Source organism: Microtus pennsylvanicus, chromosome 9, assembly GCF_037038515.1.
Source record: "Microtus pennsylvanicus isolate mMicPen1 chromosome 9, mMicPen1.hap1, whole genome shotgun sequence".
In the NCBI taxonomy this organism is placed as follows: Eukaryota; Metazoa; Chordata; class Mammalia; order Rodentia; family Cricetidae; genus Microtus; species Microtus pennsylvanicus.
In genome coordinates, this window is record NC_134587.1 from 9,799,971 (window position 1) to 9,817,753 (window position 17,783).

Genomic DNA, 17,783 nt, shown 5'->3' on the forward strand with positions numbered 1-17,783 from the left:
TCTTGTCTTTTCCTCTTGAAAGGCTTCGCTGGTACTAGAGAGGTGGCTCAGTTGCCAAAATGCTTGTCACAAAAGCACGTGGACCTGAGTTCAGAGGCCTCAAATCCATGTAAGAGCCAAGTATGGTGGTTTGTACCTATAATCCCAGCACTGGAGATGTAAAGACAGGAGGATCCCTGGGGTTGGCTCAGCACCAGTCTGCTGAGTCAATGAGCTCCCGGGTCAATGAGAGACCTTGCCTCAAAAACTGAAGTGGAGAACATATTGTATATCAACCTCTGGCCTCCATACACACATGCACATGAACACATCACACAACCCTCACATAAACACACAAAGGCTTCCCGAAGGAGAACTCAGATCCTCCCAAACCTCTGCTTCCTTTGGTTGCCCCAGTGCTAGCTGGTTGACTGAGACCAGCTCACAAGGTCCACTCTGGTGGCAAGGGTCTATTCCTTCACATCTGTATGAGAACAAGCAGTTTGAATAACAAACAGTTGCCTCAAGATAGTGAACCAAGATTGTGTCCCCTTCCATCCTCAGGGTTTTTTTGTTTTGTTTTGTTTTGAAGTGATATGGGGGAAAGAGTTGGTTTTAAATCCCAGCACTGGGGAACAGGAATGAGTGTCACTACCAGGAAAATTTGAAGTATCTGGTAGATAAAAGTTAAATGCAGCCAACATCAGCAACAGTGGAGGGAAAGAAACCTACATCCGAGGCTCAACAGTCAAAAATGGGTCTAATGAATGATTACCCTAACCCCAGCACTCAGGAGGTGGAGGCAGGAGGATTATGAGTTTGAAGCCACCTTACACAATGAGACTGTCTTTAAAAGGAAAATAAAAGGGAAAAAAGATTAAGCTAATGGGAAGTAAAAACAGATCCAGAGTGGATCCAAACTCAGAAAGGTCCTTCTAGGGACCCAAAGAAGGGTCTGGCTCAGCCAGTGGAGCGTTAGTATGAGGAGTTTGTGTTCATGATCTCCTAAACCAGGTAGATGACATCTGAGCAGGGAAAGAGGCCTTGGGAGGCAAAACACAAGAAGGAATATTTGGAGAAGCCAAGGGTAGTTCACAAGTAAGGGCATGCGCGGTGGGCTTTTCAGCATCCCGGCCAGGGAAGCCCACAGATGTGCCAACGTTCACTATCTGTCGCTGCAGGGACGAGTGTAGGGGCTTCTCTGTGGCTTTGGAGCCTGTCCTGGAACTAGCTCTGTAGACCAGGCTGGTCTCAAACTCACAGAGATCCGCCTGTCTCTGCCTCCCGAGTGCTGGGATTAAAGGCGTGCGCCACCACCGCCCGGCTCACAATTTGTTTTCTTATAGCCCGGGAGGCTAGAATTGGCATCAAAAGGAGCATTCTTCCCTGAAGTTTCCAGGAGACTTTTCCATGCGCCACTTCTTTTCTTGCCCCAAACCCAGCAGCCCTGTGGTTCTCTGATGCTTTTCTCTCCCTGGTCAGCTGGGGAAGTCCTCTGTACTTGTATAACCACGGATACTCTCTTCCTCTCAAATTCTTCAACAGTCACGTCTTCAATATCCCTTTACCAAGCATAGGAATGTCTTTACAGGCTTATGGGCTTAGGGCCATTACCTCGCCCAGCTTCTGTGGTGGCGGGTGTCGTACCGAGGACCCCACATCCCGGCTTGGAGGCTGTTTCTGTATAGCAGCCTGACTGGTTTCTTTGGCTCTTGCTCAGTGGTTCTCTTCAACCTCTTTGGGGTTCACATGTCAGATATTGACATTCTGGCTCATAACAGTAGCAAAATTAGAGTTACAAAGTAGCAATGAAATCATTTTATGACTGGGAGTCACCACAACATGAAGAACTGGATTAAAGGGCTTCAGCATTAGGAAGGCTGGGAACCACTCTTCTTAACGGTTTTCTAAGCCTGATTCTCCACCTTCCGGTCAAGTTGGTGACCAACCCAAAACCTGTCAACAAATTGTCTGCATAAACTAACAAGAATCAGTTTCTGTTGCTTATTACCGAGAATTCTGACTAATTTTCTGTTTGTTCCACACCTATTTATCTGTACATGAATCCTTCCTGTGGGCATCCCCATACACCCTCTGCTGGAAACCTGCTTACAGACAGAAGGTCGTCAGTTACACACCCACAGGATATAAAAAGTCTCTGACACTGATCTCCACTCTTCAGCCTGTCTTTATTTGCAAATCTAGCTCTTCATTTGTAGTCAGGATTACCAGATACTCTGTGTGTGTGTGTGTGTGTGTGTGTGTGTGTGTGTGTGTGTGTGTGTGTGTGTGTAGGGGACCAAAACCCAAAAGCAGCTCCATGAGCATCGTGGAACAGACAACCTGACTTGGTAGGGAAAAAAAAAGAATCAAAACAAAAACCTTATCTTAACAATAACAAAAAACCCAGGTGCACCAAGCAGATTTTGTCCACATTCAAAAATACATAGGTCATAAGAAAGTTCTGTAGCTCAGTGAGAGAGCAATTGCATAGCAAATGAGGCCCTGGGGAGGAAGGAGGGAAGAGGTGGCAAGGGATTTTTTTAGAAAATAAAAACCCAATAAGAAAACCTTGTTCACCACCAAATATCCACTGTAATGGTAAAAATAAAATGGCGCCGTTCCCCGAGGGGCAGCAGGCAGCAGGCCACGAGAGGCAGGTGGTGGCACCAGGCAGTGAGCGACACAGTTGGAGAGAGACAGAGACAGATAGGCATGCCATGCCGAGTGGGCGGGGCTTGTCTGTTAAAGGGACAGGGCAGACCATTACAACCATACTTGAAATTATACCTGGCCTGTCACTTATCAGAAGCTCACTAGGTATTTGCTGAATGAATGAATGAAGAATAGATCTTATACAACTGAAAGCTCAATTGGTGATCTGAAAAAATAAAGACAAGAAGCTCACAAAACTTAAAAGAAGGGAAAAGCAAATGGGAAATGTAAGAAAACCCTTAAGTGAAATGGAGAATTAACCCAGATAAACATGTATCTCCTAGCAGCTCAAGAAAGAACTCACAGAACGTTAAATGCTTTAGATAAAACATCCTGGAGTCGAAGAAATAATGCATTTCATCTTATTTTATTGACTCTTATTTCTTTGAGACAGGGTTTTAAGTAGTCCAGACTGACCTCAAAGTCACTACATAGCTAAAGATGACCTTGAACTTCTGAGTCACCTGTCCGGACCCCTGTCGTCCCCCCCTCGCCCCTTCCTAGTGCTCGATTACAGGTGAGAGCCACCACAGCTGGTTTACACGGTGCTGGAGATTCAGTCCAGGGCTTTGTGTATACTAGCAAGCACTCTACAAGGCAAATACATCTCCCTGAAAGGAAAAAATGGATTGAAAGGGTCCTTTGACATATCCTACTGAAATTTAAGAATCTAATCCCCATAAATAAATAAATAAACTCTAACCCCTGATGGGAAACAAAGGGAACAAACCCAAACTTATCAATTTTTTAAAAAAGGAAAAATGAAAAAGAAACAAAAGAAAATTGAATGGAAAATGTGTATCAACAGAAATATATTTAAACATACTCAGTAAAAAAAAAAAGGTGCAATGAATTAAGTTCCCTAGTTTGAGTTTAAAAGGGCCTAGCTATATGCTGCTAATTAAATAGGCACCTAAAATGTCCAAAGGAAAGCTGGCTATTTCCGAATGATAAAGCCAGCCACAAGTCACCAAGATATGAAAATCAAGAGCGTATACTGAATGCAATGGTACATATCTACACATAGTGGCACATGTAATTCTAGCAGTCAAGGGGAAAATGTAGTCAATTTTTTCTTTGGGCCAGGGAAAGCTTGTCACACAAAGAGTCTGTTACCGTGGTCCATGGTGATGAGGCAACCATGTACCTGTGTGGAAACACAAATAGCACAGGGTTCTGAAGGGCTTTGTTATGCCAAGGACTCTTAGACCTTTGTTCATTATGTAAATAAAGGAGAGAGAACCAAGATCCTGTTCTGATGTGACTGCTCAATACCGCCCTGTTGATGTCTCTTGGCAACTTAAGAGATAGCTCCAACGTTACTGCCAGGCAACAAGTCAGCAACCTTACATCAGAATGGCAGGAGTCACTAAGGGTTACGCTCGCACGCCACCACAGCCGTTTCTAAAACTGCCGTAGTCCAAGAGCCTCATCTGTACCCGGCTTTTTCTTTTGGGCTCCCAAATCATGACTCAGAGACTTATTATTAATTATGAATACTCAGCCTTAGCTTAGGTTTGGTTCTTGCTTGCTCTTATAACCTATTCCTCTTCATCTCTGTTTTGCCTTGGGGCTTTTATACCTTTCTTTCCTTCTGTATTTTCACTGATCCTTGTGTATGGCTGGCAGGTGGCTTCTGGCCCCCAGGCTTGTCCCTCTCTTTCTCCCTCATTCTCTCCTCCTTCTCTCTCATTCTCTTTTTTTCTCCTACTTATTCTCTCTGCCTGCCAACCTTGCCTATCCCTTGGCCATTCAGCTTTTTATTAGTCCAATCAGGTGCCTTAGGCAGGCAAGGAGAAACAAATGCAACACATAGTTACATAAGTAAATGTACATCCTTATGTTGTTAAACAAATTCAGCATAAATAAATAAATGTAACACATCTTTACATAGTTAAAGTAATTTCCACAGCACTCACATGTTCATCTCAGTGGTGGACACCCAGACTAGAAGGAGCTGGTATCAGCTGTGAATAGTTGCACAAGACTTCCTAACACAGGGGAAATAAGGCCAGTGGGGGGGGGGGAGGTGAGCCTTCACGCCTATCTCCCTGGGAGCTTCTCTAAGTCTGAAGATGCAGAAGGAGCTCTCTCCGCACATTCTGTGGAGAGGGAACTCCACCTCCTCTGCCTTTCTATTAGACTTGAATAAAATAGTGAAGTTCTGTATTTTCAGAGCCAGGTTCTGAAATGTCATTCATTAACATTAAAAATAGAATGTTGGGGGTGGGGCTTAATTTTAGAAACAGAAAATGGAGTGTTTGGCTTTGACTTGGTAAAATAGAAATTGTCTCCCGGCTTCTAAAAAGGCAGTCTGATGGCCTCCAGGAGTGTACCAGAGCCGAGGGTTGAAGCCCTCCACTGTTGAACAGCCTGCTGGTAACCAGAACAGTCGGTGGATAAAGGGCTTCAGATGCATGCCCATTTGAGGAAGTTGCTTGAAAGTATTGTGCAGTAAAACAAAAGAAACCTCAGAAGAGGGAAGAGAAGTGGCCAGGAAACAGCTAAGCAAACCCACAAAGCAAGAAGTTCTGGTCTGATTTAATGTGTGGAGAGAGGAAACAGTCCCCAGTGGAGCTTGGTGGCAACGGGGATACCTCTAGGTAAGAAAGGAAGCCCGGAGAAGAACGGTAGGGACAGATTGACTAGGTGCAAAGAAACGCCTGGAAAATGGTAGAGATGTTATCAAAGAAAATGGTCCAAAGATACAGGAAAACAAAAAAAACCAACCAAACAAACAAACAAAAAACACTACCCAAAACAAAATGTAAAAAACACCAGAAGGAGCAGGGCGGTGGTGGCACATGTCTTTAATTCTAGGAGTCGGAGGTAGAGGCAGGTGGGTCTCTATGAGTTTGAGACCATCCTCTACGGGACAGCCAGGCGTGTTACACAGAGAAACATGTCTCAACACACCAAAACCAAACAACAACAAAACAACAAGAAGGAAATCCCCCCAATTTAAGACAGAAATGAAAGCTTGTCTCCAGTGTCTCTAGTGTAAGGCTTAGTCTTGGAAGGGGGTGGGTGTGGTGAGAGACCTGGCCGAGACCAGCGGGGATGAACAGTTTGAGTGGTGGTGGGAGGTCCCGAGAGTCAGATTCCAACCCCTAGACACCGTCTGATGAGCCCTGAGAGCTCACAAGTTCTTCAGGAAAAGGAAAAAAAACTGAAGGCAGCTTTAGAGTCAGCCTGTGGTGGGAGAGGGCCAGGGAACCGACAACAGTCCCGGAGGCGTCTGCGGAAGGGTGGGGATGTGCCCAAAGATGGGGCAAAGATTTATCTGGTCCCGTCATAGCAGAGAGACTAAAGCTCGTGCGCCTTTTTTCACCGCCGTACCCGTCCTGCAGCAGGCACCGCCTAGTGCTGCTGAGTTGTTTCTGTGCGGTAACCAGGCGGAGCTCCACGCAAAACAGTGCTGGAGCTCGCCGGCTGGAAGAAATTCTGAAAGGGCTACCGACATCTTCCTCCACCCACCAAACACCCTGCAGGCTTCTTCCTTCAACATCCTCTATGTAGCGCAGACCCCAGCAGAACTGGGAGGGCTGAGTGGACTCAAGTTAGATCACGTGTACATTCTGGTCCGAAGCTTCTTTGACGGGAAACAAGCATCCGCTTTTAGAAAATGACTGCTCAACCCCTCTCTGGTCTGGGAGTCTTCAACTTTCCGAAGGGGGAAAATGTCATTTTCAAAGAAAGCACTAGATGGCAGTTGTGATGTGTTCAATAGTTGCCTCTGCTCTCTTTTGAAAAAGGCTTGATGGGGGGGGGGGGATGCAATAAATATTAAAATGGGAAAATCATCATTACAATAATGAAGATCAGTATCTTATGATTGTGTTTACCATGTTACTATGTATGAGCGGTATCTTTATGCAGTGTTTGCATTTAAAATCTGGGCTCCACTTTATGAGACCTTCAAGAGGAAACTAACATCTCTGTAATATATGGAAGCCCTTCATCACTAAAATAATAAAGTGAAAATAATGTTTGATTTATAAGGAGATTCACTACTGGGTGGTTGTGTTTTTAGTGGCTGCCCCTCTCCACTTGTAATATTTCAATTTGTAAAAATGAGTTACAAAATGTGTTTCCCATGTCCATCTACCGTGGAAAGCAAAATAAGTTATCGTTACCATTAATTTAAAATAAGGCATTGCAGTTGAAAGGATCTCTGGGTACTATTAACAAAAAGAAAAGAAGGGGGAAGAGGAGAGGGGAAGGGAAGGGAAACAGCAGATGCCTCCCAAGCTTCCCCATCCTTTCGGCACTAACAAAGGCTCGAGGCAGATCATTCTTTTGTGTAGTTCTTACTCAGTTCACTAGGCCGGTTACTTAATGATCTCATGGTCCCACTTTAATGTAAGCTTTTAACACAAATGCAGGTGGAAATGGTTCCTATTTAAAGTACAAAATGTTGCCAGATACCATGGCAACAAGTGTAGCCTGCAGCCCCATTGTGGCATCTTGCCTCTACCTGTTGTGGAGCCTTTGCAGACTCGGGTGGCTCTTTCTTGCTTTTCTAGCCTTATTTTCCCTGTGTCTTCATTTTGTGGTGGTTGTTTCTTATTTTAAATGTCCTTTATCTTGCTATAGCATTGGAGGATGATTCGATACAATGAAATTCTTTGGAAGCAAGATGGGTCCTAAATGAATTAATAATTGTGATGATGTGGTTTGTAACTGCATTAATTTGTAGGCCCGGGATGACACTGACATCCTGAAAGTGGTATCTCATGTCATAGTAAACTCAAGGTGTCAGAACTCAGAGCTAAATATGCAGAGCGGTGACAAGGCTGAAAAACACTTTAGGTTTGAGAAAATCAGTTTCTTTGGATACAGGTGACAGAAATGGGTTCTGGATAACTTAGGCACAAAGGGACTTCACTTGTGTGCTAGCAAGAAAGGCATGGGAGAGATGGGATCCTGGGTCCAAGGTTGGACCCGCCTGAATTCCAGGCAGCAAGAGCAACTCCAGGATCCTGTCTGGACACTGTTGCCCCAGGTCCCCAACCTTGTGTGCCTCTCTTCAAGATGAAGAGTGTGGCCACAGAGATGCTTCTGAAATGGCTTAAGAAAGATCGATCTGCCCTGACCCCACACTGCCTCGCCTGGCCTTTCTTATACTAGTTAAGCCACTTCAGTGAATTCTGTTTATTCACAGGTTTACAGTCCCCCCCCCCAAATATAGGGGATTTGTTACCAAATAAGAGGCGTCTCTTGAAAGGTTGCCAAGCTTAAAGTAATACAAATCTATAAAAAGAAACAACCCCAAAGGTCCATTGTCTTAAGTTATGAGATGCAACTCTTTAACCGTACAATGAGAAATACCAACTTTCACACACATCAAGTCTACCTGTAAAAGGGAAGGGGAATTGAAAGCCACTGAAAAAGGTTTGGGGAGTTCTGTTACCCTAAAAACAGCTATGGGCACAGACGCACCAGGGTAGGTTGCATGCTTCTGTGCTGAGCTGCAGAGCTAGAGTGATCGCACACACACCCTGAAAAGACTCGGCACTGCGGTGTGGTTTCGTTTGGAAAGAGCTCCCGCAGATGTAATCAGTCCAGGTTCAAAATGAGCTCTTACCGTATCAAGCAAGGGGAACAGCAGATCCTGTGCTCATCCAGGAAGAGACAAGAGCACACACATAGACACCTGGAGGAACGAGCTACTGAAGCTGAGTGGAGACTGGAGCAAGTTATCTTAAGCTAAGGAGTACCAAGGATGGCTGGCAGCCACTAGAAGCTAAGAGGAAGGTGAGTCACTGTTTCCCTGAGAATCTACAAAGTAACTAACTCCCCCACTCACTCTTTGGTTTTAGACTTCCCGTCTCTTGAGTGGTAAGAGAATATTTATCATTTAAGCTACCCAGTCTATGGGTTTTCATTGTTGTCATCCTGGATAACTAATACAACTGTTAAGAGGTTTCTTTGTGTAAAGCCCTAACTGATAAATCCATGGAAATAGGCATTTGAATCTTAGTACATTTTAGGTTGCTGTAACCAACTGAATCTTGGAAGTTTAATATTTAGAGACTCCCTATTCTCACGGCTGAGGGTCTGGTAAGGACAGTTCCATCCCATCCCGTCCCCTAGACTACATCACATTATGAGATAGAAATAAAAAAGGAAATGGCCACATATGGAAGAGCTGAGCTTGTTGAGTGGCCTCACTTTGTAACATCATGTTATGCCAAGAGCTACCAGTTACATAGTCCCTGTCCCACTCCTGCAAGATGGCATCGATCCATTCCCGAGGATGGCCCTCGTGATTTGGCCCTGTGTCTGCAAGATTCCTTCACCTAGCACAGCGCCATGCTGGGGAACATATTTCTAACACATAGTCATATCCAAACCATCATACTTAAGTGTACTTTTATGAAAGCAGGAAGTTTTTCTATTTCAAAGAAAGTAACTATGGATCATTTAATTCGTTTATTCCACAAGGGCTCTTGAGATCTCCTTGGACCTGGACACACAGTGTGAGCACAGTGTGGACCAGGTAGCTGCTCTCATGGAAGAGGCAAGTGAGATGCATTGAGGTTGAGATGGGGTCTTTGGAAAAGCATAAGAGGTGATGTGATCTAGAGTCACAGAGCGTGGGGAAGTCTGTCTGGAGCGAGAGGTAAAACAAAGAGGTGAGAGATGAGCTCTGAGTCATGAGGAGACATTCATGACCTGGGGGAAGAACATTCCAGGCAGCGGAAACTCAGAGGACCAGAGTGAAGACTGAGAAGGGAAGGAGCCACTCTGAGATTTAAGGAGAGGCAGGCCATTGTGTGCATTTGGAGGATGGTAAGCAGGAGAGCAGACATGTTATCTGGTTTGAATGTGGTGTCAGTGATACTGTTCAGGCAAAGGGGGGCAGTGAGGCACAGGGTGCTTAGGCCAGATGGCAGGAAGTGCAGATGTGATGCTTTTGGTGCAGCTGTGGAGAAGTGGGTAATTTTGGTATGTGGGAGGCAGAGTTTGACAGGACTAGTAAGTGTTAGATATGAGCCCTCTCTTGGTTCATTGTTATTCAAAATTTTACTAAAGCAAGACACACACACATGCATGTGCGCACACGCTTCTATAACAAAGGTGCTTGGGCCCAGGAGCATTGCACTCAACAGAGAAGCTGTTGTCATGTGCTTCTAACACAGACTCACAGTGCCTCCTAATACCAATAGAGGATGAATGTAGGAAAGGAAGACCCAGTGCTGTGAACATGGGGAAGTCTCTGCGAGCAGGAGGAGGGTCTTTGGAGATACATAGGGTTGGAGAGCTGCACTCCAGGTTGTATAAAGAGAGCCCGAATAAAAGAGAAAGCTGGATGAGGAAGTACAATATTTACATGACTAAACTCATCTGAATGGATTATAGCGTGAACATAAAGTGAAAATGTCCATCAAGTTATTAGCTCAGTAAAGTCAATGTGGATGGATGGATGATAGAGGACTTCGAAGTCCAAGGTTGTTTGTTTGTCTTCTGAAACAGGGTCTTACCGTGTAACCCAGGCTAGCTTTGAATGCACAGGGATCCACTTACCTCTGCTTCCTGAGTGCTGGGATTAAAGGTATAAAACACAGGCCAGCAAACATTTCCTGAATGGGTCAGAAAGCTTAAGGGTTCTGTTCTGTTCTGTTCCATCGAGACAAAGTCTCACTCTAGCCCTAGAAGTCACTACATAGCCTAGGCTAACTTTTAGCTTCGGAACCGGGCAGTGGTGGCATAGATGGCATAGACTTTAATCCCAGCACTCAGGAGGCAGAGCAGGCAGATCTCTGTGAGTTCGAGGCCAGCCTGGTCTACAGAGTGAGTTCTAGACCTGGATCCATAGCTACTGAGAAACCCTGTCTCGAAAAACAAACAAACAAACAAACAAACCCAAACTTTCAGCTACGGCAATCCTCCTGCCTCATGGAGGATTAAGATTATAGGTGTGTACTACCACACTGGCTGTAAAAAGTTTTACAGACATGCACATTCTCGAGTTATTCATTGTATCACGAAAGCATAATATGTATTATGAAATACATAATACTCTTAGAATGAGCATAGTTGTTTCATTTAAACTTTATAAGAACATGAGCAGACTGGATTTGGACCTGAGGCAAGACAAGTCAGACAACCCAATAAACATCTTGCTAGGGTTTATGAAGAAGCCGTGGACAGGCAGTGTGCTTTGTCTGACTCCTCAGCCCAGCTCCACATCCCTGTTCTGCCTCCTTCTGAGTGACAGGCTTTCAGTCTGATACTCGCGTCTCTCATGTGAACAGGGAGGAGAAGCATCCCAGAACCAAGAGTCATCTCAGCCTGGGTCATCAGGTTCACGGATTCTTGGTGCAGCAACTGCGCGTTCACTCTGGTCTCAGTCCGCTACGGCATGGCGTTTCTCAGGCACACACATCCATTCCGGGAAGGTATGTGGCCTGGTTCAAGTCCCAGGTTCACTGTAGCATCTAAGAAAGAGGTCTCTTCACTTTTCTTCACTTTCTAGAACCACCAAACGGGACACTCTCTTGCCTTTGAGAGCCAGTGTACAGCTACAGAACTTGGATTTCTGGATTCATTTTTGCTGTTTCTAGAGGAGCCGTGTTCAGCATGAAGCTTGTAAGACTGAAGGCAGAGCAGAAAATGGAAAAGCTAACATTTTTCTTTTGTTTGAACTATTGACTCAAACCAACGTAAGATGGTCATTTTATTTTGATTTATTTATTTTACTTTATGAGTATGAATGTTTTGCCTGCACTTATGAGTGCCACGTCTGTGCCTGGTGTCCACTATGGTCAGCAGAGGGCAGTGAATGCTCTGGAACTGAAGTAAGGCTGGTTGTGAACTGCCATGTAGATGCTGAGAATCGAACCTGTGTCCTCTGTGAGAGCAACAAGTGCTCCAAACCAGGAGCCGTCTCTCCAGCCCTAAGATGTTTAGCTTTGACAACTTGACACAGTCTAGAATCACCCGAGAAGAGGAGGGATTGGCCAGATCAGGTTGGCCTGTGGATATGTCTGTGGGGCCTATCATGATCATGTTGATTGACGTGGGGAAACTCAGTCCACTGTGGGCATCACCATCCCCCAGACTTCAGTCCCACAATACTATGAATGGAGAAAGTGAGCTGAGTTGTAAGCACACGTGCATTAATTCTCTCTCTGTTCTTGACTGTTGGATGTGACTGGCTGTTTCAAGTTCCTGCCCTGACTTTCCCTTCGTGGTAGATTAAAACCTAGAATTATAAGCAGACACCTACAACAGAAACAAAACTAAAACACATCCTCAGGGCTGAGCTGCCTCAATGGTTAAAATGGTCACCATACAAGTATGAGGACTGGTGTTTGGATCCCAAATTCTGGGTGGTTGTGGTGGCCTGTCTGTAATTCCAGCCTCTGAAGTTAGGGGATCCCTGGAGCAAGCTGGCTAGCAAGACTAGACATATTGGTGATTTCTGGGTTTAACTGAGGGACCTTACTTTAATTAATGAGGTAGAAGAGTAATTGAGGATTATTCCTAACATCAACTGCAGCCTATACATGCACACGGACATACATCCACACATACATGCCAAAAAAAAAATGGAAAGGAAAACAAATATAACCCTAACACCTATCTGAACTTGGACTTTCAGTTCTGTTACTTCAAAATTAAATATTTGACTGTCCCTGGAAAATAATATGGAATGAGCAGACAGGGGGCTTGGTGAAGACTAACCAGGTCTGAAGCGAGAAGGTTGGCAGTAGGAAGAGAGAGTCTCAAAGGTCTGGATCATCAGAAAGTGAGATTTCAAATGGGAGGCTTCCCTACATCTGTCTGGCCAGCATTGCATACACTGAAAGTGAAACAAAGGAACAGGGCATGGGGAAGTTGAGTCCACCCACAAGCAAATCTGGCTAAGAGTCAACCCAAAATGTTACAGACAAAACAGATATTTACTTGAAGGTTTATGCAATCCTAGTCCAACAGATGATCTCACACTTAGGAAGAATTGAAGTGGAATAGCTCACCACAACGTATGTAACAAGGCCCTGAAGACAGCATGTGAAATTGGAAGGATACTGAAAAGAGACAGACTAAATGTCTGTGAGGAGAGGATGGCTCGGGAGAACTTGTGGCTGATAGCTCGGGGTGGAGGAGGTACTGGATTAGAACAAGAAAGGGAGAGTGAGGGTCCTGGATGATGGATCAAGCTCTTCTCAGCGGTCATGGTTGAACAGACTGAGCCAGTTTGTGGGCATGAAACTTCTGGGCATCCCAGAGGGCAACCCTGCAGGGGACACAGGTGGGGGCTGCTGGAAGAAAGGCCAGCCACAGTTAGCACAGACTGGTTGAGGTTCTTCTGATGTCCCTGGTAAGGAAGATGAGGATGACTGGAAAGAGGAGTGAAGATAGAAAGGGAGAGGCGTACAAATAAGGAAGAGGCAGCTGTGGACAGGAAGAAGTCTGAAACGGCGAGAGGAAAGCCAAAGATGGTTTCCAGAAGAAGTAAGGAAGATTCCGATGTGTAGGAAGGCCATTTCTCAGGATACAAGGGTGGGCGGGGACGAAATGATGGAGAGGACCTCATTTCCTGCATGTCTGTCTCTATCATATACCCAATTAGACATAGTAGATTAGTTACTTTTAAATTATCACAACTAGGCAATAAGGTATTGTTATTTTCAAGTTAAGAAATGGGATAACATGCATGGAATTTCACAAGTTTAGAGTATCTCAAATGTCATAATGAAAAAGTGTGGACAGAAAGAGATTAAAACCAGAAATTTTCAAATGTGAAAAGGCTATGAAGCACAAATGCGGCTGCGGGAAGCTTGAATTAACGCCCTGCTTTGAGCTTCTGAACGCAATGCAATGAGAGGTGAGACATTGATAAAAGGGCAGCTGGAGATGCCTGGTTCCTGTCAACAAATAAGTAAGGAGGTTGGAAGTCCCACCGTGAGGAGTGAAAAAAAGATGCATAAACCGAAAAATGATCAACTTCACTAGATCCATCGGAGGAAGAGAGTTGTGGCAGAGACAGACAGCTGGGGACAGGAAAGAGCTTACGAGGACAGAACCCACTGTGCGTGTGTGATGAGTCTCCAGAGTTAGTGATTTACACGACAAGGTGACTCAGAAGAACGGAACATTCTCGAAGAGGAGTGATTAAATCCGGAACCTTGAGATGGAGTGTTTGGGATGACCCAGGTGAACTCAACCTAATCACAGAAAGTGGAGAAAATGTAGAAATCACAACCACAGGAAGATAATTCCATGGAAGAAAGACCAGAAAGCTACAACCTGGCTGGTTTTGAAAATTGAGGAAGAGGGTCAAAGGCCTTTTCCCACACGTGGGTGGCTAGAACCTGGGCTGGAATGCTTCCCTAAAACCTTCGGAAGAATGCAGCCCTGCTAAGACGTTCACTTTAACCCAGATGTGGGGCGCTAACATGCAGAGCTGTAAGAGCATATGTTTAAAGTCACCATGGTCTTTGTAATCCTTCATGTCAACCACAGAAACTAAGCAAACACAATATGCCTTAAGATTTTCTTGGACCCCCCCCCCCTGCAGCAGTCCTGAAGAGTATATAGGGGCTACCTGAAGCCAACATATACAGGATATACCCCATCCAGGAGTCCTCAGTGGGTGCTCCGCTAGAGTTGACAAGTTTTCCAGGCAGGCAGACTGCCCGTACATCTGGGTCCTGGGCAAGAGCTGGCTCCTGGCCTAAGATGTGTAAAACTACTGAAGAGGTCCCAGACTGAGTTTGCCACTCCTAAGTAATGCCATGCGTCTGCTCAGGATGGAACTGCAAACTGTGGCTGCAGTGACTCATCTCGGAAAAGCGCAACTCGGGCTGGCTGGGTTCAGGTTTACCTAAAAAGAAGGGGCACTGAGTAGTCCCCTGGGGCAGTGAAGAAAGTGGAAGAAAACTCCAGACCTACAATCCTTCCTTCCTTCCTTCCTTCCTTCCTTCCTTCCTTCCTTCCTTCCTTCCTTCCTTCCTTCCTTCCTTCCACAAGGTCTTATGGTCGCTCCGTAGCCAGTGATGACCTCTGAACGTCTAATCTTCCCGCCTTTGCCTCCCAACTGATGAGGTTGAAGGTGTACACTACACTCAATTAATGCAGTCCTGGGGATGGAACCCAGAGCTTCATGTATGTGAGTGAGGCCCAAACTACTAAACGAGTGACACCCCTGCCCCAGCCACACAATTCTTGATGTTGTTTGAGGCACTTGTGTTGTGGTCAGGACGCTGACAGGAGGGCTCCTGACGACCTGAGAGCTTTCAGATCACAAACCTTGCCCCCATGTAGAATACTGCTGCAAAGGGGTTCTGAGTGCAGAGGAGAGGCAGGCAGGTGTGTAGAAGCCAAGATCTGGGGGCAGTGGAGCCCTGGGCTGGTCCCCCGTGGACAGATGGGAAGTGGCAGGAATATGTATCAGTCTGTGCTTTAACTGAGTTAGCTGACTTGGAGAAAAGAGCACGGGTTAGAGAGGCAGGAAAGAGCCACCTGCCTTTTGCCAGCAGCCAAGGCAGCCCTTTCCACCTCAAGTTCAGGCCACTTCCTGCCCACTTCCTCTGGGAGGGGTGGAGTGGCACTTCTCATAGCAGGCAGAAGGGAAGGTGCGGGCAGGAAATCATCACTTGGGCCTACCCAGCTACCAGAGTCACCAGGAAAGAGGAAAACAGGCCCAGTGCTAGGCTGGTATTGAACATAGGTGATTTCACTTCCGGGGAGACGGCTCTTTTGCTAGGATGATTGTGGGTCAGACGGCTGCAGAGTACTGTATGCCTGGCTGTGCGGGTTTGTGATGGTCTCCAGAAGGCAGCAGCTGGAAAGTTATAGCTGCCGGGTGATTTTTGCCAGCTTGAGAGGGGACGGAGGAGCTGACACAACCCTCTGCTTCTGATGGGTTGGAGCCCAGAGCGCGAGTGAGCCACGCCAGTAACAGGTGGGCACAGCGGGGATCTGAAGCCATCCGTGGCGGAAGGTAGAAAATGGCAGGGAGAAAAAGACCACAAAGCTTTTTGAGAACCGGAGCCCCAGCCCAACAACTAACTCCAAATCTGAGCCAAAAACTTGGGAGAGCAGGTGGATGTGAGATGTCAGAACAGGGTTCAGCTGTGGGAACACCTTCCAGGAATTTCATCCAAGGATTTCATTCTGGGTGGCAGTTGTTTTCTCGTTGGATCTAAAATGGACCTGTGGAGTGACTTGTACAAGGGCATCTTCAAGGCCCTGACAGACATTAAATAGGGTAAGCATTGTAGGAGACATTTGACAAACACATAAGTCACCTACCCTTAGTGGGAGTGATTGCTAGCCTTTGGGTCAGGCATGCTATTGGCCTTATCTTTCCAGTATGGGAGAAAATATATTGACTTTAAGAGAACTTGTATTTCCAGTAGCTGATACCACTCTGTTATCTTCCTTGAGTGCCTTTTGTAGATTCTTAAATCTCTTTGTACATTTCTATTACTTTAATTTTTTTTTGTTGCTGGACTTTGATGTAGATTGTATCAGGAGTCCTGAAGTGGCTCCTGAGTGTGAAGGAACTTTCTAAGCTTTGGGTCTCCAGTGGGGCTCCAGTGACAGATGGGAATTTGAACAATGGCACCAGGTGTAACAATTTTTAGAGGCACAACTTTAAAAGGGAAAAAAATGTAAGTGAAGGCTATTGTAACTTTATACAGAAAGAATTTCTTACATAAAACAACAAAATCACAAGCCACAAAGGAGAAGATTAGTCAAGAGCCATATTTAAAAAAAATCTCTGGGAAAAAATAAATTATAACTATTTCTTAAAGGCCAATGCTTTAAGAGCTGGCAAAGTGATTGCACTGAATTCTTGCTACATGGCCCACAGTACACCCCATGGATCAGAACATGCTTCACCCAGTTGCTCCTATAACATGGACTTCCTGAGCGGGAGTTAGAAGTGGCACCGCAGTGAAGATGCGCTCTAGACTACAAGGACTGGGGGCAGCAGTTGTTTTGTTTTGCTTTTCCACACAAAGGAAAAACCAAACCTAAGTAGCAACTGCCACTGATACGGAATTCTGAAGGAAGGTGCCGGATTCAGTGTGCCTGCTTCCTGTCATGATAAGGTTTCTCCCCCAGAGTCTGATGCCCTAGGAAAATCTTCTGCCTTCTTCTTATACAAACAGTCCTGCTTACCCATGAGCATTTTGTGATTTCTAGAATCTGCACAAGACCCATCTGTAGAAGCTCAAGTACATTATATATAAATATATGTGTATATGTATTATGTATGTGTGTACACATAGCACATCCTGGACATGATGTCAATGACATTGATTTAGAAAGTCTGCCTGGGGCCTTGGTATCTGCATTTTTGGGAAATTATGTTCTACAAGTGATCTTGGTTCAAAGGCTTGGATGAGGACCAGCAGGATAGATTTTTGGGTTTCTGGCTGTGATTAAGAGTCCTGTTTAATTGTCCACCTTGATCCTTATGACTGCTCACCACCCCCACTACGTTCTTATTTCTCTTCATTAATTTGACTTTTCTAGGTGTTGATTAAACCAACACACTAGAATTGTTTCAAACAAATCATGTGGGGAACGAGTAACCTGTTTATACCAAATTGCTCCCAGCATGCAACAATAACGAAATAAGAAAACTGACATGGGGGGAACAAAGGAAGCCCCGAGGGAGTGAAGTCCTGAGTGTATTGTAGACATGGGCATTAGCCATAATGAGGACCAAGGTCTTGGGCCCATGGGGAATTGGCAAAGCCTTTCCCCATATGGGTCAAGCTCAAAATTGGTAAAGCCTTCTTCTTCTAGACCATGTATGAATGTTTATGAACAGTTGATCAGTGTATGCAACCGCAGCTTCTCCCTGCCAGATGTTTATAGTCTGAGATTGCATGTCTACAGACATCTCCAATGGAGACTAGCCATGCGTGCTTTTGGTAATAAACACCACAAGGTTCCAGCTTGCTTGCCACAGTAGGTTCTCTCCATCAGAGTGCACACACTCAACCCGACCCCAGCTTTTCTGAATGTGGACCTGTGTATCTACAATTTCTTCATTCCCTCAATGTCCCTTGTCAGGGTTCCGGATCCAAGCCTTGTGGGTCACAGGACTGAGACATGAA

The 17,783-nt window shown here is 45.4% G+C and overlaps 1 protein-coding gene and 1 long non-coding RNA gene across 4 annotated transcripts in view; one reads left to right on the plus strand and one right to left on the minus strand.

Annotated features, from left to right (window-relative positions):
* LOC142857156 (uncharacterized) overlaps nt 1-17,783 on the minus strand; it is a 32,241-nt gene that overhangs the window by 9,911 nt on the left and 4,547 nt on the right. The gene's annotated exons all lie outside the window — the stretch shown is intronic.
* Nucleotides 8,125-17,783, plus strand: part of Gpr155 (G protein-coupled receptor 155) — a 54,091-nt gene continuing 44,432 nt past the window's right edge. The window contains exons 1-2 of one of the 3 annotated variants that reach the window (XM_075984875.1): nt 8,125-8,451; nt 10,956-11,099. The gene's annotated coding sequence lies outside the window, so the exon portion shown is untranslated. Of the gene's footprint in view, nt 8,452-10,648; nt 11,100-17,783 lie in introns of those variants that run through there. The other 2 variants (XM_075984874.1, XM_075984877.1) reach the window with 2 other exon arrangements.